This window comes from Monodelphis domestica, chromosome 8, assembly GCF_027887165.1.
Source record: "Monodelphis domestica isolate mMonDom1 chromosome 8, mMonDom1.pri, whole genome shotgun sequence".
Lineage (NCBI taxonomy): Eukaryota > Metazoa > Chordata > Mammalia > Didelphimorphia > Didelphidae > Monodelphis > Monodelphis domestica.
In genome coordinates, this window is record NC_077234.1 from 246,616,506 (window position 1) to 246,641,551 (window position 25,046).

A 25,046-nucleotide genomic window follows, 5' to 3' on the forward strand; every position below is an offset into this window, starting at 1 on the left:
AAAATGGTGACTCTAAGAAGAACTCATCAATGGGAAAGGGGGAAAGCCTGACAGAAAAATATTCCAGAATAAGAAGGCTATAGATATTGTTGGGTGTGATTATTCAGACTCTAATGAGCGAGACATTCTAGAGACAGCATATTCCACTTCAGGATCACTCTGGTCAGTAGAAAATATTTTCTTGCATCTGGTTAACATCTGCCTGTCTCATACTAAATCTACCCTTTGGGTCAAAGGAAAAAAATTCAATTACTTAACATTTTTATCAAATCAGAGGTGGCCAGATATGTGAAAGAGATAACCAACAATGGGTAAGACCCATATTGTGGTCTTTCTTAGTGTCTATCATCACCATCACGTGAATTTTCAGACACTATTGTACCAGGCTCCATCAATAGGTGGAACTACCACTATTCTTGCAGTGGTCAGGTTGAGAGTTGATTAGGATTGATCAGTCAACAAGAATTTATTAAGCACCTATTTGTGCTTAAAACTGTGCCAGATTCTGGGACTATAAATAAAATGAACAATAATGTGGTTGATAGTTGATCTTTATGTTTTCCTTTATTAAGGTATTTAGAATTCTAAGAACATTACAAATAGAATATAGTGTTTCATTTAAATGAATATTCTGTTTGAGTCATTTATATATGACCCCATATATAATATTTGGATTTCCAATTTTAAAATAAACCAACTGTCCTTAACTAAATGTATATAAGTTTCATTTCTTCTGCTCCTAAGGAGAAAATATTTCCTTCTTTATAATCCTTACTTCTTAAGCCTTAAAAGAATATTCATTAGATTAATGCTTAATTATTTACACCAATGCCATTAACAAGTAGTTGAAATTTATATAAAATTCCCTCTTCTATGGTTGAAGCTATAGACCTAGTAGACTTATTTAATTTCCAAAATTTATTGCAGGGAAGTATGCAGGAGGTAAAAGCACTGACTTTAAAATGAGAACATCTGGGTTCAAATCCTCTCTCTAGCTTTTGTAGCCTTGGGCAAATCACTCAATTTGTCTGTATCTTAGTTTCCTCCTTTAAGCAAATGGAGGGGGTGGTAGTGAATTGTAAGGTTTCTGATGTTTCTTTCAGCTCAAAATCTATGATCTCATTGGGGGGCGGGGGTAACTGTCTTTTAGAGCAGTCATGTTTTGTCTGAGTTCTCCTTTCTGTCCAACTGGGTCTTAGACTGTTAAGTATATTCCCCAAAGAAATTTCCTTTGTCAGGTATTACAGAAGAAGCTATTCATAGGAAGACATCAGAGATTGTAGGTTCCCTACAGGCATAGATAATCTGCAGTGTAGATAATTGGAAGTTTATTGTATATCATCAACAAATGACTTCATTCTGGCACTTTGAATAACATAATTAAACTCAAATATCCATTCACAAACAATAAAGAAATGCAATTATCCCAGATGGCCTGAGTGAGGTTAGTTCCTGCTAAGTGTAGTGGAAAGAGCAGTAGTAAATTTTCTTTTTCCTTGTGGTAGCTGATCATTTTCATTTCTTCTGAAAACTGTTTGTTCCTATCCTTTTACCACATCTACTGGGGAAATGCTCTTGATTTTATAGATTTGTATTAATTCCTTTAGCACCTTGTAAATCTCTCTCAGAATTAATTCTGTCTATCCACTTCCTGACCAAATCTTCCCCAAATTGTCAACAATTAGGCCAGGAGTATCGTTTCCTTGCCATGGAAACCTTGAACTCTCCCTGGATCTGCTAGATGAGAGCCATTGCGCTTTCATACTAAAAAGCATGCTTCACATCACTGCCTGCCCTCTCTACACCATGCCATAGGTAAGTACCTCCCTGCCTTTCTAGCTCCCTTTATGTGTTTTCCACTTTTAGAATGTAAACTTCTTAGATATTTTATACCTACTATTTAGCATAGTGACTAGCATTTGATAATGCTTTAAAAATGTTTCTTCTTCTCTCTATCTGTCTAGACTTGAAGAAAAGGGTTTTCTCTATTCTAGCAAAATTCATTTATTCATACATTTTCCTCCCTCCATGTTCATGTTGCTCCATATAATTAAAATGCCTTTCCTATCATCATTCCCAATCTATCGAGATACCATCCATCCTTTAAAATCCAACTCAAATGCTACTAATCCATGAAACCTTCTTTGATCTTTGTCCTCTATGAATGATCTTCCCACTTTCTCACACATTTGTTTTGCATTTTCCATGAATGATTTTGAATTATAATGATTCCTATATCTGTTATATGCTTCTTCTAGACTGTATGAATTCAGGAACTACTGAATATTATCTTAACGTTTTGTCCCACTACTACTCAAGACAGTCATCTGCACAAGTAAGAAATTAAAAAATATTTTTAAATAAATTGAATACCAAGATATTATAACAGTCTCAGAAAGGATAATCTTAGAGGTTCTTCAGATTCTGTAACAATGTATGTTTCGTCATTTCAAAGGCTTTAGCATCATAGGACTTACAATCCATATATAAAAAATATTTCCAATAGCATTTATAACAAAGACTTGGAAACAAAGTGGATATTCACTAATTGGGGAATAGCCAAATTAGAATATATGAATGTAATGAAATATTCCACTGTGAAATTTCACTATAAGAAACTATAGAGTGGATGATTTCTGAGAAACTTCAGAAGATTTGTAAGAACTGATGTAGAAGGAAGGAAGGGAGTCAAATCAGGAGATTATTAATGTAATGATTATAACATTGTTAAGGAAAGCCCCTGTAAAAGATAAAGGAATTCCTAACATTTTAATGACTAATGATTATTCCATAAAATTATTGATCACTGTCATATTTCTCATGTCTTGAAGGAGAGATGATGGGCCAGAGGTGAAGAAGGAATCATAAATTAAGTATTTCAGACATAATCAATGTATCAAGCTATTTTGTTTAGCTACACTTACTTGTAACGAAGGAGGAAAGGGGCTCATATGGAGAGGATGCATTACATAAAAGAAAAAAATTAAAAAGTATCAATTTAATATTTTAAAGTACACAGAAGAAAGCCATGTTTTGAAGGGACAGAAAGGGCGATTTTTTTTTTTTGCTGTTTTATTGTTTCATATACTAAATGGATCTCATGAATTTAGGACTTTCCTTCACCAATTTCAACTGCAATCATCCAGGGAAATTACTACAAAAGATCTCAACAAGGAGTCCTTGGAGGCCTTCCTCGATTTCTCTAGATGTTTGTTTTTTATTGGAAAGTCCTTCCTTCCATCTTAAAATCAATACTGTGTATTGGTTTCAAGGCAGAAGAGTGGCAAGATTGGCAATGGGGTTAAGGGATTTGCCCTGGGTCACACAACTAAGAAGTGTCTGAGGTCAGATTTGAACCCAGGATTTTCTGTCTCTGGGCCTAGCTCTCAATCCAGCTCAAGATGTTTCCAGGGCAAACACTGGCTATTAGAATATCATCCTTCACTTTCACTAATTGACCTCCATGGTAGCACATGTGTTGCGTAAAAAGACTACAACATTATTACCAATTAGGAATGCTAAAGAACAAACCCAAAGGATATCATAAAAAATATATAAATTTAATATAAATTTTAAAACAAAACAAGCTCTATATAATAAGGAACCAAATTTCATATATAGTCCTCCTTTTCTGTCCTTCTTTGCATAGGAAAATGCTCGTGTTTGTCAGAGCCCATTTAGTTTACAAATTGTCAAACAAAAGATCATGGGACCTAAATCTAGAAGAAATCCTAGAGTTCATTTAATTCAGGACCCTGATTTTGCAATTAAGAAAAATGAGACCCAGAGGAATAATACCTCAGGAGATACAAGCAATTATTTACCAAATTGTGATTCAAACTTGGGTCTCCTCATACAAATTCCAATGTTCCTTCCAGTAAGTTGGATGTCATTATTTAATCTTGCTTATGTTAGATCATTAATGTCACTACTGTTCATAGATGGAAAAATGGTTATCAAAAGGAGGAGAGTAAACACTTGCATGTATCTCATTTTGAGTTCAGGGGTGCAGCAAAACCACAACTACCTGAGAAACTATATCATGTCCCCAGCTCCAGTATACTCAAGGAATGATTATGAAATTGATTAATTAATTAATTGATTATTGATCATTAATTACTTCATTAAATGATTATTAAAACTTGAAGTCAGAGGAACTTACAAAGTAAAATTATCCCCTCCTTTGACCTTATTGTCTCATGAAGAAGTCACCTTCCTTAGCCCTCAGAGAGCCCCAGGATACCCACAAGCACAGATGAAAGTAAATACTGGGTAACACGTATGACAGAGGACTTCTGAAATAAGGCAATTTGGAAAGTTCTGTCTTGACACCTGGGGCACAGATTTCATTTTACAAACTCCCTGCAACTGTTCTGGCAATAAAGCCTCATATTGGCTTCTCTTCTTCTCCTCCTTACCTCAGTACTTTTTTGTTGTTGTTGAATGCTGTAGGTGGGTTTTTTTATGCATTTTATATCCACAGGGCAAATGTCTTCATTCTGTTCAGTGGACTGTGCTGGAACATCTCTTTCTGAAAGTCATTATGAAGAGGTTTAAGCTTTTAAAGCATCATTAAATTTCAGCCACCTAATTCTTGGGAGGAGGGAGTTGCAGCGAGTATCACGAACCCACCTCCCCACCCTGCCAAGGTGCTCATTTGGACCCCTGCCAAGTCAACACGATCATAATATCATTAAAAACAGAGCTAGTCACTCATATTTCCCTTCTCTGCCCTGCCATATAGTGCTATGGGTGCCTTGAAGGTCACTAGCAAACCAAACAGAATATTAAAGCAAACGCTTTAACACTGTGCACATATTCGGTGCTCTGCTATTTCCCCCATTATACTACTTGCTTTATATTATAGAAAGACTGAAAACAAACACACAGAAAGCCTCCATTCAAACAAAGGAATAAACAATACTGCTTGCAAAGGAGAAGAATATTCAGGGATTTAGACAGGGAAACTTACTTAGGATGAGTATTTCTAGGAAGGATCAGATATTTCCTCTGCATAATGATCTTTTCCTATGCCCCTGACTATTTCAGACCAGAAGGTAAGGAGTGGAGCATTTGCAGCTGCATTAGCCCTAATTAGCTATTCTCTCCCTCCTCTAATATTTTTGGTCCCTAATTTTCAGTCCCAACAAATAAAGGAATAAAGACCAGACGGAGGGTTTTGTTTTTAACTCTATGGTTGATATGCTAAATATATTTGTAAAAAAATAGAATTATACTGCTAGGAAGGACCTATGGAGGTCATGCCAGACTTCTCCAAACTTATCTAGGGCCTCTCTCAGTATTTAAATATTTTTGGAAGTTTTGTGCCATGTCATATCTTATCTTTAAACATGGTCATCCTATATACTCCATGAACATGAATTTAAAACTCATCTTTTTTATATATCATGCAAAGGATAAAAGAAAAAACAATTAATCCCCAATCCTTGATACTTAACTTAATATGCTTCTGAATTTGCTTGGGTGACCTTTGACTTCCCAACCGTATCACAAAATCATAAAATGACCTATTCTTTCTGGTACATTTCTTGAAAAATCAGGAAACAGTTTAAACCTCTGCTGTCTGGGAAAACTGGAGCTGCCAATAAATTCACTTGTTTCCTTGGTATATAAAGAAGTCAGATCTTCAAACTTCAAATTCCTATGGCCTCAGAGTGACTGCCAAGTTTTGAGGGTTTCATAAAGAAAGACTCAGGGCTGAGCATCCTTAATTGATTTTGATAATTTTGTCCCAGTGAGCTCAAAAATCACATTTACTCATATTCAGCAGGAGGAAAAAAGTACAAGCTCAAGCCCCCATCCAACATCTATTCTATCAAAAGACCAAGCAAGAAACTGTTTAAGTTAAATAATGTGGCATTTTAATAAAATAGAATAGCCAAATAAATAACATGGGAAAATAATACCATAAGATAATTATCAGCCACAGAAATAATAAGTCACTCAGATTTATGTGGCAATTAGGAGTTAGTATGGTACAGAAAAAATTCTCAGAAATAATTTTCATCATTCTCTTATCTCGTTATGCTTCAGTGCTTCTCAGCTTCACTTCCCACATCTCCCAGCATGTTCTTGAAGCTACCATGCATCATCTCTGTGTTTGTCATCTACCAAAGCTCCACCCTTTTCCCCATCTCTATAGTTGTCATTCTTTGTTGTCATATTCTGAAGCTCCATCTCATTTTTTCCCACTTCTGTTATTGCTGCCAATTCAAAATAGCATCATTAGGATCAGCTAGAGAGCCAGGCCTGGAGACAGGAGGACTCAGATGCCTTCTAGCTGTGTGACCCTGGGAAAGTCACTTAACCCCAATTGCCTAGCCCTTCCTTACCACTCTTCTGCCTTAGAATCAATGTTTGTGTCAATTCTAAAACAAAAAGTGTTTTAAAAAAGAGGAGAGAGAACCATTACTCTTTTAACAATCAACATGCATTTTTAAGCCTTTACTACATTGAGGCAATGAACTGGCATACTAAGGAACGTAAAAACATAATCTTTGTCCTCAGAACATTCTAATGGAGAAGATATAAGTATAAAAAAATGCACATCTGGGAAATATACAATGTAAATGGAAAGTAGTCTTAGAGGGAAAGCACTAACAATGGGAAATAGAGGAGAAATTGGGAAGAAAGGAAAAGAAAGGGACCAAATAAGGCATATGAAAAAGCTGAGATTTGTGTATTGTCTTCGAGGAAGCCAGGACATGAGGTGAGGAGGGTGAGCATTCATTCTAGGCAAGGAAGTAGTCAGTGAAAAGATGTGGAATTGGAACATGGGTTGTCTTCTGCAAAGAAAACATGCCATTGTTGCTGGCACATAGGATATTAGGAAGAGGAGATAAAGTATAAGAAGACTGAAAAGGGAAGAAGAGGCTGAGTTTTGAGTGGCTTTAAATGTCAAATAGAGGAGTTTATAGTTGATCCTGAAGGTGATAGGAAGCCACTAGAGTGTTTTAATTAGGGGATGGAAGAATGGCATGATCAGACCTGTGCTTTCAAAGAATTACTTTGTTGGCTGGATGAAGAATGGACTGGAGTAAGGAAAGACTAGGCTGAGAGATTATTCAGGAAAGTTAACACAATAATTAAGCTATGAGGAGATGACAGTTTGAACCAGAGTGCTGGCTATGTTAGCAGAAAGAACAGTAAAAGCTCAAAAAAATCATAGAAATGAGAGTTGGCAACAGATGAAACATGTAGTATAAGTTAATATGAGGAGTTGAGGATTTTTGAGAACCAATCCCACAGTCTCTCAAAGAGGAGGGTCCTTCTAAATAAATGGAGTGGTTAGGCAAATAAGAGATAAGAGACAATTGAGTGCTCAGACCTGTGCTTAGGCATCACTCAGTGTTCTGCCATTGCACAGGTTTGTTTATTATATAGCTTCAGTGAGTACATGCTTTTCTGGTACACAATCATTTTCAACATACATATTTCCATAGAACCTAACAACAGACATGAAGCCTAAGGAGATAGTCAACAAAACATTGCTGCTAAGTGCAGGGTCAAAGGGTAGAATCAACATGACACAGATATAGATTGGGGAATTCAGAGCACAGATTTGCCAGAGGTTTTTATGCCTAGAAAAGAGGGTCCTATCTAAGTGAGTATATAAAAATCCTTAGGTTTAATTTTATAAGTGGATCTCCTAATAATATTCTGGGGAGGACAGAGTGGGACATCTGTATTAAGCCTGCAAGCATGTTGCTCTCATCTATTTTTCCTGGGGCTAAGTAAGAATAATAATCACAGCAATTCCAATAATAAGGAGATGTTAATGAGGAAAGTCACTTAGGGAGAGTTTCAGTGAATGTTTTTCCATCCTTCCTGGGGGCTGCTTTGCAGTCCCTGGTTTCCACATGTGACTGTGTCAAACAGCATGGTTTTTGATGGCTCCTGGCAGAGGATGATACAAAGGTTGCAGGTCGAGTAGAAAGATAGCTCTACCCTATACAACAATGAAGGGTTTGGGGGCAAAGAGAATGTTTTCTCTTTTAGACACATTAAGCTTGAAAATGCTAATGGAATATGTAATTTGAATTTGAATGTCTAAAAGTCAGTTTCTGATTCAAGGCTGGCACTCAGGAAAGCGGTTAGGGCTAGATACATAGATTTAGGAATCATCTGTAAAGAGGTAATAAATGAACCTATAGAACTGATGAGATTGTCAAGTGAGAAAGTATAGAAGAAGAAGAGAAAAGAACTCAGAAGAGAACCTTGGTTAACCTGTGGTTAGCAAATGGACTATGATGAAGATGCAGCAAAGGAGAAGTTAGAACAGTAAGAGAACCAGGTTAGCAGTGTCATGGGGGGAGGGGGGAATTCCAGGAGAAAAGGCTAAAATAAAATTACAGTTCTAGAGGAGATCTCAGAAGCCATCTAGTCCAGCCTTCTATACAAATGAGGAAACAAAAGCCCAGAGAAATTAAATTATTTTCCCAAGGTCACTCAGAGAGTACACCTGAGAGGTTAGATTTGAACTCATATCCCCTGACCTCAGGGCTATTGCCCTTTCCATTGTACCATGCTGCCTCAAGGAATGATTGCACACTTTGAACTCTTCTTCTTGTACCAACTTGGCAAACACACAAAAGGACATCTTAGACTAAGCAATATGACTTCCATAATTAATCTCAACAAAAGTAGTATCACTCTTTATTTCAGCTAAGCTAAGATGAGTGAATTCAGTTCATATCACACTTATCTTAAGGTCAGAGGCAGGATGTCCCCATATACACCTGGTCAATACCTATTACATCTTTCTGAAGTTGCACCCATTTCTATGTCCCCTTCCCATTCCTCTCCTGTTTGAAATTAACTAGAACCCAGAGATACAAATTGTCCCAAAGCATCAATACACCTCAAGAAGGAATTCGAATATTAGAGGCAGGAGTATATGCTGGCAACAAAGACCTCTACCCACTTATGTTTAAATTAGTATTTGCCTGACATCAGTTAGGAGTTGTCCAATATATAATTTCACTACTCTGAGATTTTCCTCTCTTATTCTATACTGTTGAATTCTTGCCTATCTTTTGAATGCAACCTCCTCTATGAAGCCTTCCTTCATCCCTTCCTCCTCCTAATCAATCCCATAACACTGTTCTGGACCACACTAATATACAACATCATGCGATTAATATAGTATAGTTACCTGCATTTAGGACTCATCTTTTACTAGACTATGTTCCATGAAAAGAGGAACTATTTTATATCAATTTTATATTCCACTTCTCATAGTCCTATGCCCAATAATAGGCTTTTAATATATGTAAAGAACTGAGTTGAGGTGCATCTTAGTTAAAAGCATTTGACCTGCCATTGAATGCTATTATAACTCTTGTTAATTACCCTATCAAATATATATATATACAAATAGATATTATGTAGACATAAATATAAATAATTTGCACTGTAACCATAATCATTTAATTGTTGTAAACTCTAGGATGCCTAGAAAACAAAGAACAAATTATTTTAAAAGTACTATTCTTGAATGAATGAATGTGCATTTATATGTACTTTTGTGTCTAATCTTTGTGTTTAATCTATGAATTATTACATTGTGAGCTCTTTGAGGTCAATAAATAAATAAAAGTACTATTCTTTTCTGGAAGTGAATATAAAAATTAATTACCAATGATACTAATTTGGGAATCTTGCCTAAATCTTACTTTAATGACAATCAGCAATCAGATCCCTGGTGGGATGGTAGAAATAGGTTATTTTCTATCAAAGATGACTTTAAAGAGTTAGATGCTTTGAAATTTTCAGGCCCTGATAACTTATATCCCAGGGTACTTAAGAAATTGACTGAACTAATTATAGACCCACTAAACATTATTTATGAGCTCTTAGAGGACCTAGTGTCTAGAAGAGTAATAACTCATTACCATTTTTAATAGGAAAAAGATAGTCCTAAAAGTAATAAACTAATCACCTATACTATGCATGAATAGACATGATGAAATGATCAAATTATCCATCTATAAACCCTGAGCTCTGATTGTGACTGGAGAAAAAAACTGAGTCAACAATGAAGTGCATTTCAGAGTAAAAATCTTATAGATGATAAAAATCAATGAACAATGAATGTTTTGTTTTATTAGGGCTCTTGATTCTCAGCCACATGTCAAGTTCATAAAGAAGTTAAACATGAAGGAGATGTCCAGAGGTGTTGGCAATGGATTCTTATTTCTAGGCCCTTCTAATTCCACCTCTTTTTCCTCCAGTAGTATTAGTACCTAGGAGAGGCTTAAGCCTACAAAACCCAAAACAGAACCTATTTATTCACATGTAGAAGGCTGGTTGAACTTGGAGAAAGCCATACTAATGTGGTCTTAACAGAAGAATAAAGTTAGTCACTTTTAACAAGGAACTTCCACTATGAAAATGGACAAGATGACTAACATCCCAGTTGTTCTTTATTATGATGAAACTAGAATCATATTATCATAGATTCATATAAGTGTTCTACTAAAGGTCTAGTCAAATATCTCGTGGTAATATGGAGGAGGGACAGCTAAGTGGTGCGGTAGTAAACTGCTGAATCTGACATCAGAAGGTTCATCTCCCTGAGATCAAATCTAACCTAGATTTTACTGGCTCTGTGACTTAACCCTGTTTGCTTCAGTCTGCTGGAAAAGGAACTGGCAAACCACTCTAGTACCTTTGCCAAGAAAACCCCAAATGAAATCATGAAGATTCAGACATGACTAAAATCCAAAATGCACAATATGGTGGTGTCTCGGGGTCCTTGAAGGTTATACCAATGGATCCAAACACCAAACTAGAAAGGCTTCAAGTATACCTCACAGAATCTAACTAGGACCAAGGATTAGCCTACCTAAGTTCAGAGAGTCTCATTATCAGAAACTTGACCACTAGGTGATGAATTCTTGATTTTTTCCCCATGATATCTTCTATTAGGATGTGGAGGGGGTGATGGTCTGCATTAGTAGAAGGATTGATCACTGCGGTGAAATCACATATCTCTGTAATATTAAGGTATGAACCCGGGATAATGTCTTAGTATTATTATGAAAAGGGTTTTAGCCTTGCAGATCCCCTGAAAAAAGTCTTGATGACCCCAGACCACACTTTGAGAATTGTTGGGCAGGATCGTTGGACTAAATCTAATAAAATTAATTCAGTAAAGATTAAAAATAAAATATTACATTTGAGTTCAAAAAATCAGCTTTATAAGCACAAGATAGGGGAGCAGTATGATGGTTGGAAAGAGTTTATCTGATAAAACTCTGGGAGTTTGAATGGACTTCTAGTTTAAAATAAGTCAGCAATGCAATGCAATAGCCAAAAGACTTCAAGTAACATTGGGTTATGCTGAGAGATAGAACTTACAAGAATGGGAAGATGGCCTTACTGTATTCCATCATGGTCAAAGCACATCTAGATGCCACAGTTTGAAAAGAGTACAAATGAACCAGAGCAATCAAGAGGAGGAAAATCAAGGAAGTGATGACCTTGAGTCCATGTCATATGAAGATCAGGAGCAGGAACTGGTGATGCTTAGCCTGTAGAAGAGGAGCCTCGGGGAGGACATGATAGCCTTGTTTAAGAACGTAGGGCCCCTGTATCTGAAGGGGACATATTCTAACATCTACCACACATAGCTGACACCACCGATAGAAGTGAACTCCTGTGGACCCCATATATAACGTGATTTTCTTGTACATACATAAAGTTTACTGGATAAATTATTATCTTCCAAGACCCCAAATGGATATCTGAAATTGTCGATCTTCTCGTTTTAACGTTTAACACCTCTGATGACTTTCCTGTATGGTTCTGTACTCTCTTTCCTCTCACTTTGGAGCTCTGTAGCCTCCCACCACTGCCACCCCAAGAAAAGAATAATAAAATAATAAGACCTTCCAGTAAAAGTAAAAGAACGGACACATAGAGAGATGGCAGCCACTCCATGAGCCAGAACAGGGGGGGGGGGTGGACCTTTGCCCCACTCTTCCCAACTGGCCTTCCACCCAAGTGTCTTTCTCTATCTGTCCACACCGGTCCCAGCTTCCATGTGACCTGGAGCCATGTGCTAGCCCTCTCCCTCATCCAGTAACAGCCTCCCTTCCTCTCATGGAATAGCTGCAGCTAATTGAAACCCAGGCTAAGCAAAATTGTGGATAAGGGGGGGACCACTGTTTTTGAAAGGTCATGAAATGAAAATATATCAAAGAGTGATTAGATTTATTCTGTCTGACCTCATGGGCCAGAATCAAGAACAACAAGGGCATGTTTCAAGGTGGCTAATTTGATATAAGAAAAATACTTTCTAATAATTAGAGCTCTTCAAAAATGGAATAGATGACCTGAGTGGGTCATGAGTTACCTCTCACTGGAAGTCTTCAGGCATAGGCTGGCTGGCTACGTTTCATGTGGTAGAGATTCTTTTTAGGCATGAGCTGTACTAGATGACCACTAATGGTGCATTCTTACACAAATTTTGTGAAACTGAGACAAATAAGCTTGATTTTGTTTATTTTCCTTGTGTTGGCTTTTGAGAAATATTTCTTCCAATATTCTCCAATCCTAATCAAATTGATATAGTGAACATTAATCAAATTCTGGGCATCTTTGCTTATTTTTATTTTGGCTAAGCCTATTCAATTGGTCTGATGTTAAATAGTATGTACAACTTATCTATTCATATTTTTAAATATTCATTTCTGTCTGTCTTAAACTAGGAAGATAACTTTCTGGTCAAGTCTAAATAGAGACAAAATTCCCTATGGAGAAAGATAAAATCAGGTTTTGATTTCTTAAAGTCCAAGCCAGACTAATCTTATAAAATATTTTAGCAAAGCCTGTTATCTGAACATATTTGTACCATTGCAGTAAGGAGATGTTTCCAAAAGAAAAATCCACTAGCATACAATACAGCCATGTCCACTAGCATACATGCAGCCAGGTTTTGAAAACAGGGATCACTCTTCTTTTGTGTGCCTTCCTGAAAGGGCCTCCTGCCCTAGGTAGAACTGTCTTAACAGACAGCTTTCAGGTGTCAGTAATTCCATATTCAGCTAAATACATTTTTAAAATGCTTTCAGTACCTACTTAGCCAAACTGAAAATGGAGTCTGGATGTAGAAAAAATGTTCTACCTGCCATTTTAAACAAGAACAGCTATTGGTAAGCAAGTGACCCAGTGGATAGAGCACTGAGCCTACTGTGAGAAAGACCTAAATCAAAAACCCATCTCAGGCACATAACTAGCTGTGTGACTCCTGAGCAAGTCGCTTAACCACTCTCTGATTTAGTTTCCTCAGTTGTAAAATGGGAATAATGACAGCACTTATCTTCTGTTGTGAGTGTATCAACAAGAATTTTGAACCCTTGGAAGTCCTTCAGTATTTCCCAGAATTCCTCTCCTCTCTCCACCGTGTTGCATTGTCCCATTTGTATATAGTTTGGTGTCTCCACCCTAATCTCACTCTTCCTCTTTCTTTCTCATGACTTGAGTTAGTTAGCTCCCTTTTAACTCCAGTTTTTATTTTAATAAATCTTATCAATATAATACTTGAGTTATTGTATATTAAGTGTAATGCTCACAGTAGGCAGAGTTACACAAAGTTGTCAGTCTTTACTCTCTCTTCCAGTCATCAAAGTCCAAAAGCAAGATAAAAATCAGGATAACTAACGATAGCCCAGGGTGCGATGGACGACCCTGGCCTTTGCAATGTCTGACCAAGCTGTCAGCACTCCCCAGTGCCTGCTCTGACCACCATCTTGGTCATGTCATCCACCCATTCCACTGGGAGAAAACTTGACAAGCATGGAGCAGACACCGCCCCATGTCACTGATGGTTTTGAGACCTGTCAGTTACCACTGACCTGGTTTAGCCAGTCTTCCAAGGCAGATTCACCAGCTACAGGAGCTACAGATAGATACTGGGAGCTATCTGGATGGCAAAGGTTGATGAGCAGCCCTGAAAAGACCTGGGCAAAGTCTCACACCAGAAATGCTAGTCCTAACCTGAACAGCCACACATGGCCACCCACCTCCTAGGGCTGTTGGGAAGATCAAATCAGATATTGATAAAGCACTTAGTATAGTGCCTAGCATAAAACAGCAACTTAAATGCTTATTTCCTCCCTTTCCATGAGCCTCCTGGTCAGCTCAGTAATAGTTACAAGAATTGGATCAACTTTACTTTGCATTATATTATCTCCTCTTCTTTCTCCTCTTTATTGTTTTCTAAGTACAGAAAAATAAGATCTCAAATTTCAATATTTCTGGGTACAGTTAATAATAATTAGATATAATATATTTATGATAATTATTCCATTTCCTTTTAAAAGTTATTTTCCCCAAGATTTGTTTTATCAATTCAAATTTTTTTATATTTTGAATTTTTTTTCCTTCTGGGAATATTTCATCATTTCACAACAGTATTCAAATAAGAAAAATGAAGTTTAGTTTCAGAACTTTTTTTTGCCTCCCCTGGTACCTACCTTTGGTAAATGCTGCTGAATGAATGAACAAACTTTCTAGGAAAACATCTATTCTATCAAATGAAGCATGTCTATAATGCCTAGAGTTTTTGCCACTGAAAACCTTGAGTCAGGAAAAAGTTGCAAACACATTTGATAAGCTGTTTGCATTTGAAGGTTTTGTTCTAATTTGCTGAACAATCAAGAGAATTGAAATAGAGTGTTGTAAAGACAAGCATTTTTTTTTTGCCAATTCCCAAGCACGATGCATGTTTAATGTGCCTGATTCTTCATATCAGCTATATGAGGAAGAAAATGACCCAGACAAGTTTTTCTAGTAGAAAATAGAAGCCATTTTACACTAATTGGCCTGGGGAAATTTTTGTTCTTGCTTATTTGTGGTGAATTTATAGAATCATTTAGAGAAAAAAAAGTTTCAGCTGTTAGTAGAAAGGAGGACACAATTAGGCTGTTTTATGGGTACCAAGTAGTGACAGCTGGTGGTGACATACCTGGCTGGCTGGTTTCCTGGCTTGATGAGCTTAAGCCCATTTCTTCCATTTTTTGTTTACAATCTTTATGAAGTGTCTTGTGTATCTAAGATATCGCCTAGTTCAACCTTCTTATTTTAGAGGATGAAGAAGAGAGAATGTGTCCACCACCTCAGGTCACTGAGTTGATGAGAAGATAGCTTCAGTTCTAGCTGTTGTGCTTCAATGCCAACTAGAAAGGTGAAGCCTCTGAGAAGTGCCTGGTGCTCTTTGTTACCCATTCCCATATGACAGGGGAAAGCAGAAAGGGCAAAAACAGTGAGCTGTTCAGTCAACAAGCATTTATTAAGTACCTACTATGTGTCAAGCACTGTGCTAAATGCTGGAGGTACAAAGAAAAGCAAAAGCCCTTAGGAGCTCACAGTCCAATGGAGGAGACAACATATAAACTTAATTTGTATAAATTCAATCATGGTTTAATATAGGCATCCTAGTATTTTATGGTAAGGACAAAGTGAAGAAACTCTATCATATTTGTCTCCTTTTTTACAAGAGTCTTTTATCCTTCAGATTTTGAAAACCAAAATACATCTCTAGCTGAGAATTCAGTGGAATGAAGATGAGATAAATCCTGATACCAAAGGTTTTATATATATATATATATATGTATATATATATATATATATATATTCATGAAGAGGAATTTATTCTATCAAACAATGAATGATAATAGTGATTATATAGGCTTCCTTCCATACTAGGTTGGTTAGCTGTACCATCCCACCTGCCATCTTGGCTCCAAAAGTTGCCGTGGATCAAACTTCTCTACCCGAATCTAAGGACAAATAACACAGAGCCCATCCCTACCCCAGTCTATTTCTTGGAAACAGAGTAAAAAAGAGGAAATGGGGAGGGATTTTCTGTCTCCTTTCACCAGCTTATGAACTTCTGAAGTTCATGGTATCATATCTATGAGCAGACTAGGATCTGGGTACTCTAGATTCATCAGATAAGAATTGCCAAAAAGAGCTCTGTAGAAATGTGGCAGAAAGACAAAAGAATAATTGGCTCTACCTCATCAGTTTTAGACTTAGGCAGACAATAAAAGGAGCCTTACTCCCCTGGTAGAAGACTCAGGCTCCTTCATTAGGTATTATGAACATGTTCCAAAGGCCCCTCAATTGTGTCTCCATCTTAGGGAAAACTAAGCAAGCCCAGAGAAGCTCAAGTTACACATGTGTTGGAAGAGAATTTCTCTCTCCATTATGTCACTTTGTTTAACATCATCTCTCGGTGATCTGGAGGTCAAAGACTACTGAGTAAATCCAGGTATAGATAAACCCTCCTAGAAAGGAAGCTAAAGAACCAAGAAACCAACAAGACAGGAAACTGATTCCACTGGCACTGCCCCCTCTGGGTGGTCCAGGCAAATTAAGAAACTATGATTGGTTCCTGAGATGTGACATGCGAGAGAGAGTGGGTGGAGAAAAGAGTTTATAAATGGTGACCAGGAGTTCTGTGGGGGGCTTATGGCTGGAGCAAAGAACCTGGAGGAACTCTTGTCAGTGCTTAGCTTCAATTCATTATGGTGGCCAACAGATTAGAAGGCTAAGTATTTCTCTACCTCTTTCCTACCTTTGCCTCTCTGAACTATTACTACTTTGATTTGATAAAGTTGTTAAGCTACTAGCAGTCTCATAATTTGTATTATTACACATGTATATAAAGAAACACAACTATGGAGTGAGATTTGATCCAGTTTAGGCAGAAGAACAGTAATGTCATAAATATAAAGATGTAAATCACTTTTATAATGAATAAAAAAGATATAAATCAAAGATGCAGAGTGATGCCTCATTTGTATATGAATAGCTTCTAGTGGCAGAGAAAGAATTTTAGTGAGTATGAAGAAGCAATTTCAAGGACAAAGATTGAGATGGAGAACAATTGTGAGGGCTGATTAATGATTGAAGCTACAGGGCATTCTGGTCCCTCGGCTGCTTTGCATATAATTGTTTTAAGACCTAGGAGGGTAAAATTCAAAAAATGAAAAATCATATAACCATCTAGAGACTGAAGGATGATTAAGAAAATAATTTTGATTTTATAGGGGATTTTTTTAGTGGGATAGAGGGGTTAACCTCATAAATAAAAGTGATTCACTGAGTAAGAGGATATTCTGATGTAAGCCACTAGGCTAAGAGGAGAGGCTGGAAACATTGTATGGTGAAGAAACTAAAAAACCTGGCGGGAAAGAAAGACTCATCAGGGGGTTGAATAAAGTAGTTTTATTGGAATTTTTTAAGAAACCAGAAGCAGGAACTCTTTTTATTTTAAAGTAAAATGATCAATTTATTAGACTAACAGTAACCAATAAATTGGGTCAATAGCCTCTCAGTGACCAAAGATATTGAATGAGGTCTTACAAGGTCTTTTATAATAATTTGCAAGATGACAGAGCAAAATCTCAAGCAACATAGATATATCTTCTTCTGGTTGGCTATCAATGACCTATGCAGAACTGAGAATATAGCATTTGGACCTCCCCTTCTGAAACGCACTTAACCATAGCCAGGATATGTGATTTGTGTTACAAGACATCCCAGGAGATGGGAATTGCTTTTTTGCTGTTCATTCCTGACTCTTCACAGCTGTCCATGGAATTTTCTTGGCAAGGATATTGGAGTGGTTTGCCACTTCCAGAAGCAGGAACTCTTACTCCCAGTTGGCTAAATACAGATTGAGCTTTTGTAGAAGAAGTACAGATCCAGCTTTTGCCATTCAGCACCACTCAGAGCTGGTTTGAGAGAAAAAAGCTGAAGGGGCAAAGTCAGTTAGTCAATCAATAAATATTAATACCTATTATGTGTCAGACATTGTGCTAAGTATTGATGATCGAAAGGTATCTTCACATGCTTCTCTACCAAGATTCTGAGTGGACCCACTCGCTGCCACAGATTCTGAATACACTGATGGGAGAAAGTGATCAGGTCCATATGTGGATTGTAATTTACATTTCTGCATTCATCAAAATTTGGGTGTATCTCTCATGGTATTATTTTTTTTTGCCTTAACTCAAAGTAAAAGGTTATATTTAAGGACTAAAAGTTGTATTATATATAATATGTAAATGCAACAATAATTAAGATTATTATAAGTAACTGATTTGTTTAAGTAGAAACACAATGGGAACTCAAGAGATAAAGTTTGGATTAAGAGACTAAGTGAGTATAGCCCCCCTCAGTAAGATTATTCCCAAGGATCTAGAGAGAACTTTAATATAACTGATGGTGGTCTTTCTTGGGAACCTAGATGTGTTGATATGAGGGCAGTTTGGAGTGAGCAATTAGCCTAGTTTAGTGAGTATTTATAGACCCATGTAAGAAGTACAAGGTGCTAGAGTGGGGGTAGAAAACACCACCACAGGCATTTATACAACCATATCTAACAAAGGGAGTGTGCAAGCAGGGAAAGAAGGGAAGAAAGACTGCAGATCTCCAAAGTTTCTGAGCTTAAGGAAAAAGAAGGTCTTCATGTTTGCTGGAGAGATATTGTTCCTTATAATCAGATACATCCCCAGGAAAAGGGGCAATGCATATCCAGGTCATCCCGGGGATCCATTGTTGTTCAGTTGTTCCAGTTGTGTCCAACTCTTTGTGATTCCATTTGAAGTTTTTGTGGCAAAGATCTGGAGTGTTTTGCCATTTCCTTTTCCAGCTCATTTTATACATGAAGAAATGGAGGCAAACAGGATTAAGTGGCTTGCTCAGGGTCACACAGCTTGTAAGTGTCTGAGGCCAGTTTTGAATTCAGATTTTCCTAACTCCATTTTGCTCTATCCACTGTGCCACCTAGCCACAAATGATATACAAATATCCATTTATTTTAATTAATTATCAATTTATTAATTAAATATTAAGTTTATATATTTATAATAAAATATTAATTATTAATTAAATTAATTCTATAAATATGAAAGCAATAAAGGCTTTAACTAAAATATTTCATTCTTCCCTCCAGTTAATCCAAGTTTGTGGAAGTCTTTGCAGCCTTGCCCTCTGCTAGTAACTTCCCATCTAAGGCCTCCTACTTTCATGTACTTTGTGGCAATATATGTTTATGATATCTCCCCTATCTGAATGTACTTTAGAGTAGAGAATATTGGGGGGGGGGTTTGCTTTTCGTTTGGATCCTTCATTCAATGCCAGGCACATAGTCTTGATATCGTTGTATTGGTTTTCCCCCACGGTTGTGTGAGGGGAGAAGGAGAGTGAATCAATCATCCCACCCCACTTAAAGAAACTAACAAAATATTCTAATTCTGATGCCTTTATTGAATGAGACCATCTCTCTATTGAATCATTAATCCATCAAAGGCATTAAACTAATGCATTACACTTGATAGGTCTTCCACAAAATATTAAGCCAGTATGGAACCCAGTATTCAAGTGTCTGGCAGATTAGAGAAGAGAACAGTTCTCACCCATTTCCTGAGAGGAAATTACTTGGGGAAAGGGATGAAAGAGTCTGCCCTCCTGCTTCTAAAGGATTGAAAGACCTTGTGAAATTCAGGAATGAAAGATCTGGAATTTGACTCAGTATCCTAATGCCATCCCTCCCTTTTCATTTAAGAATTTACACAGTATCATCTTAATATTCATTTGATTACTAATTCGAGTGCTGATTTTTTTTTGCTTTTTTTTAAAGTAAAAGATCTCTGGATAAATATATATTTTTCATTATTCATAATGATGTTTTAATTACTATGAAAATCCTCCTTGACCCTCATATTTATTATTCAATAATAAATAGCCTTTCTTGTAGATTTTTTAAACCCTCAAAAGAAATATAAACTTCTGAAGTGTGCTGGAGCTAGCTCAAACCTACGCAAGAGAAAGCTGATTGTTAAATTTCCAGTGTGAGCATTTTCACATAGTAAATCAACAGACTGTAGTCTGTAGCCCCCAATGAGGGCTTCTTTTTGATTATTCAAACTGAAGAAAGTATTAATGCAGATTAAAATTAAAATTGTATTTTGAGTGCTTTTTTTTTCTAGAGAACCAATTGTTAAACATCTACCAACACATTTCTGATCAAGTTCTTCTTTTAGATACCATGTCTGTTAGCTTTCATGTTCTTTTCCCAAAGTTTTAACTTTTTACTAAGTTTTTACTTTAGAAAAGAAATTTTCTACTTATAGTATTAAAAGATAAAATATGTTGGTAATGTAAAAAAAAAGATAAAAGGACAAAAGGAAAGTCACAAGTAACAATTACTGAATTGATTATGTGGTTCCCCAAACTACGATGCATTCATTCACTTAAGTTTCACAACATAGAATCTTACTACTTCATTAAAACAGGAAAAAACTGTTAATAAATAAGTTGTAAAAATGATCTGATTTATTTTTTACTGCATCATTGACAATAAATAGGCATGAAAAGGAGAAAAGAATTATAAGACCCTGAAGCACAATGTAAGGAATATAAAAATCAAAAAAACATGATGAGTGACATCGGCTTTGGGGTTCTCACTTGTACATGTCTCATACAGTCATAAACATGTTTCCATTAAGAAGCATAGAAAAAGAGGCAAGAAAAAAAAAGAAAAAAAACTTGATGTTTACAGAAAATATTTAACTATTTTTTGGACCCCCTCTATCAAGACCAAGTACTAAAAATGCATACTCTTGTCAGATGTTTCCAATTAATTCAATTTCAATTAACAGGTAAACGAGGTCATAAATCCTATGTTTTCCTGTGCTTTTCCACCAAAACCCATCCCCCTAGTAAATTACATCCATACCTTTTCATCTCCTTACTTTGTCATCCCAGGAAAGAGAGAGCAAGTGTGTTTATTCATTATAAATCCCTTACTCCAAACTAGCAATGAGCCTACATACTGAATAATAAATATGGTAGAGTGTGACATGGAAAGAGGCTCATTCAATATTTGTTTTTATTATTATCATCATAGTGTTTTGCTAAATAGATTCTTATGAATATGGTAATGAATCATTTGGACTTGAAGTTCCCTCCTTTTTAACAAAGCCTCCCTCCAGGGAATTTCTCAGTTGATTCAGTTTATAGTATGACTGTCAGTCGCTCTACAATGCTTTTAAGTTCCTTTCCGGACCATGAACTGAAGCCTCATTGACATTTTGTCATTTCCTTGAGGGAGGAGAAGAGCACAGACTGAGGAAACTCTGGCTAAGAGGTTGAATAAATAATCACCAGCCTGGAACTACAGCAACAGACTCTATGATTTCAGGGCGGATGGTTAGAAGACAACATCTGAGCAACAAATTTATTCTTTGCAGCATCGGATCCCTCTGGCAAAATTTAAGGTAGTCCATAATTTAATCAAGCAAAATTAATTCGACACTCACCATGACCGCAGAAACAAAAAACAGACAACTGTAATTTACGCCACAGGGTCACATGATAGATAGAGTCACATGACACCCATTTGAGGATGGCTGAACCCACTCAGGCTTAAGTTAGTCATACTGAAAGGGAGATGAACTTGTTGACTCTTAAAAATTTACTGCTACATGTTATTTCTATAAAACTGCTCTCTGTAGACATCTTAGATGGCGTCAGCATTTCACCATCCACTATTTCTAGGAGGCTGTCTTAGTAGTAATAACAATACAATCTCTCGAAATTATTTGAAATTTGCCTTTTCAGAAGTTAGAGTACTGAACCCGGCTGGAATCGGGAAGCCTTGAGTTTGAGTGGGAATCCATCCAATATGACCCTGGGCAAGTCACTCACCTCTCTCAGACTGTTTCCTTATTTGTAAAATGGAGATAATAATAGCACCTACGTCAGAGGAATGTTATGAGGTCAAATGAGATTTTATATTATACACATGTACATAACTGTTTATATAGACATTATATATATATATATATTTGTAAGCATTAAAGTACTATATAAATGTAATTTTTATTATGATTTCAAAGCACTTTCTTTGGAAAATGAGATAAGTGACAGAAATTTTGTTATTTCCATTTTACAAATGAGAAAATGGAGCTACACCAAGGTTAAATCACTTACTACTATTAATAATCATCATCAACATTTAGATAGTATTTTAAGGTGTGCAAAGTACTTTATAATATTATTTCTTTGATCTTCACAATAAACCTGAGAGATACCTGCTATTTTTAATCTCTATTTTATAGATGAGGAAACCAAGGTAAATGTATACATACATACATACATACATACATATATATATATAAATGGAACTCTACATTTTATGGTCTGTGGTGACCTGTCCCCTGGCTTACAGAGTTTAAAAGAAACACTAAATCAAATTCCGATGTATAAAGGTTGTGAATTTTTGAGGAGTAAATGCTCACACTGAAAATATAATAATCAGCTCTCTTGGGCAGGTAAGAGCTGGCTCCAGCACATCCCTGACTAAGATCTTCTTAAGCCAACTAATCCAGCACCCTCATTCTATAGAAAGGTGATACCTGAAAGAAAAATTATTAGACATAGTCACTAGTCAATAATTTTTTTTATTTGTAAAGCAAGAGAGATGACTCTGAATACACACTCAATATTTCAATTATACTCTTATACACTCGATTTATAATTACAATTTAATGATTTTTAGAAAGCAACATGATCAGAGGAAATGCTTTATTACACTTACAAGGTATAGGAAAACATGAACATAAAGAAAACAAACTCAACTTTAAGAAAGATCTGCTCTTTAGAGATCTATGATACATAACGCAGCAAAGCTAGAGATAGATGATAGATGGCGCCCATAACTGGCTAAGAAATGTGGATTCAGACAGAATATAGTGTAGAGGGAGCTTTTCCATAGATAATAATTGTTTTTGTTTTTATTTTTCCAGCAAAATACAGCAGTCTTTTTCAACCCAAGATGGAGTTCCGTAGGTTCAAAATAATTTCATATAATTTCAATAGTCATTAACCTTGGCAAAATGAAAGGTACAACATTAAGGCAATGGAAAATGCTTGGAACAGAGTCAGACTTATCGCCTTTTGCTATTTAGCTTGGCTAGTGTGGTCTCTCATGGCAGAGTCCTTTACTAAGACTATTCCCAGGAGTTCACAACCACTTGTTATCCAGCATATGAACGCAGACAAGGGAAGCATATAATAGAGATGGGGATTATTCACAAAAATGGGTGAGTTGATTCAATTCAATGAGCTCTTATTAAATATATGCTGTGTGCTAGGCATTGTAGACACAAAGACCAAACCAAAACAATATTTGCCTTAAAGGAGTTTGCATACTACTGGTAGAAACAACACATCAACAAACTTTTATGAAACACATGCAAAATAAATAAAAAGTAATAAGAGCCAGAAAAAAGTAAATAAAATAAAATAAAATAAATAAAAAGTAATGAGAGTGGGGTAATCCAGAAACCCCTCCTTTAGGAAGCGATATTTCCAGGGACAAGGGACATTTTTTTTCAGCTGCCAATGTTTTCAAAGTTCAATTTCTTATTTCTGATAGTAAAACAATCTCTTCCTATTTCAATTTCTCTCACTGCCTTTAAAGACGGTACTTTGCGGGTTGTAGGGACTAGAGTCTGTCAGTCTTCCTCCTTTCTATTCAAACAAATACTGAAATAAACAGAACTTAGAACCATACATTTGAACATGTTGCTTTTTAGGTCTGGAAAAATGGGTTAAAGATAAAATTTCTGCCTTTTCAGGGTCAATGACTTGCCATAAGCAATCAGGAAAGAGTAACTTCCTACCTTTTCATAAAAACATGAAATTTCTCCCTGTCTCTTCTGTCAGCAACTGCAAGCTCTATTTGACTGACTCTGTCAGTCTCACTAATGACATGACACTTGGTTAAATAAGCACGTGTCCCCAGTGGTAAAATGTTTTCTTCGGGTCCTAATTGTGTCACTCCATTCCTGTTCAGCTCTTGCCAGGAAGTGAGTGAGTGGCGAGGCACTCGGCCACTCAAGAATTGCTGCCTCCCTTCACATTGCTTGACTTGACACCAGAGAGCAAGAAAGCCACCTTTACATCACCTAACAAAGGCACTCGACTTGAAAGGGACACGGATGTTGTCATTGGCTGCTGGAATCAGCTTGTCAAGTTCAAGAGGAGGAAAATGGGGAGAAAAGGGAAAGAGAGAGAGAGAGAGAGAGAGAGAGAGCTAGCAAACACACTCGACCGTACCGTACCTCTATGTCAAAAGAATTTGAGCTGCTTTGTTTATTGACTAACAATATGTCAAATGCCTTTTTGGTCCTCAAATGGCTCATATTCATTTTATGATAACGTGGAAAAAGAAAAAAGACTGACAATGTTTTGTTTCTCTCTCTCTCTCTTAAACCCTACCGAAGTCAAGCACAGAACTGTGAATAATGGGCAGATGATGGCGCTGCCAAACTGACCTCAGGGAATTCTATTCTCTGTAAGTAACCAATGCTTTTCAAGAATAAAAGAAACATAGAAGAGTAGCTCGGAATGCAGTCCAATAAGAGTTTTGCTCCATACTCTCTAATAACAATCTTCTTTCTTGCAAATAGTACCGACTTTGGAGGTTGTAAGAATGACTGTTGAATATGATTTTGTTCTACACATTGTATGTATTCAGCACACCTTCAATCCTGAAGGATTCTAGAGTGCTTAATACTACAAGCATCCATGCATTATTAACCAAACACACAAGCTTTGCAGCTATTAGCAAAAAGAAGTATATCATAAGAAAACATGTTTTCTGAATTTTAACTCCATTTTATTCATTAATTTAACCACTGCAAGTCTCATTTTGTTTCCATCTTATTCCTTGATTTGAATCACTTTCAAGTCCTGCTTCTGTTACTCAATATCTTTATGGCTCTAGATAAGACAATAAATTGCTTTAAGCCTCATTTTTCTTATATGCAAGAGGAAAAACCTGAAAAAAAGATATCTAAGATCCCATCTGGCTCAAACTTCAATTAAGTAGGTATTAAATCCCAGTGTCTAGTTTTTATGACATGTTCATTCATGCTAAGTTCTGTACAAACTGGCTAACCATACTTCTTGCCTTCAAAAAGCTCAGAATTTCAATGTAG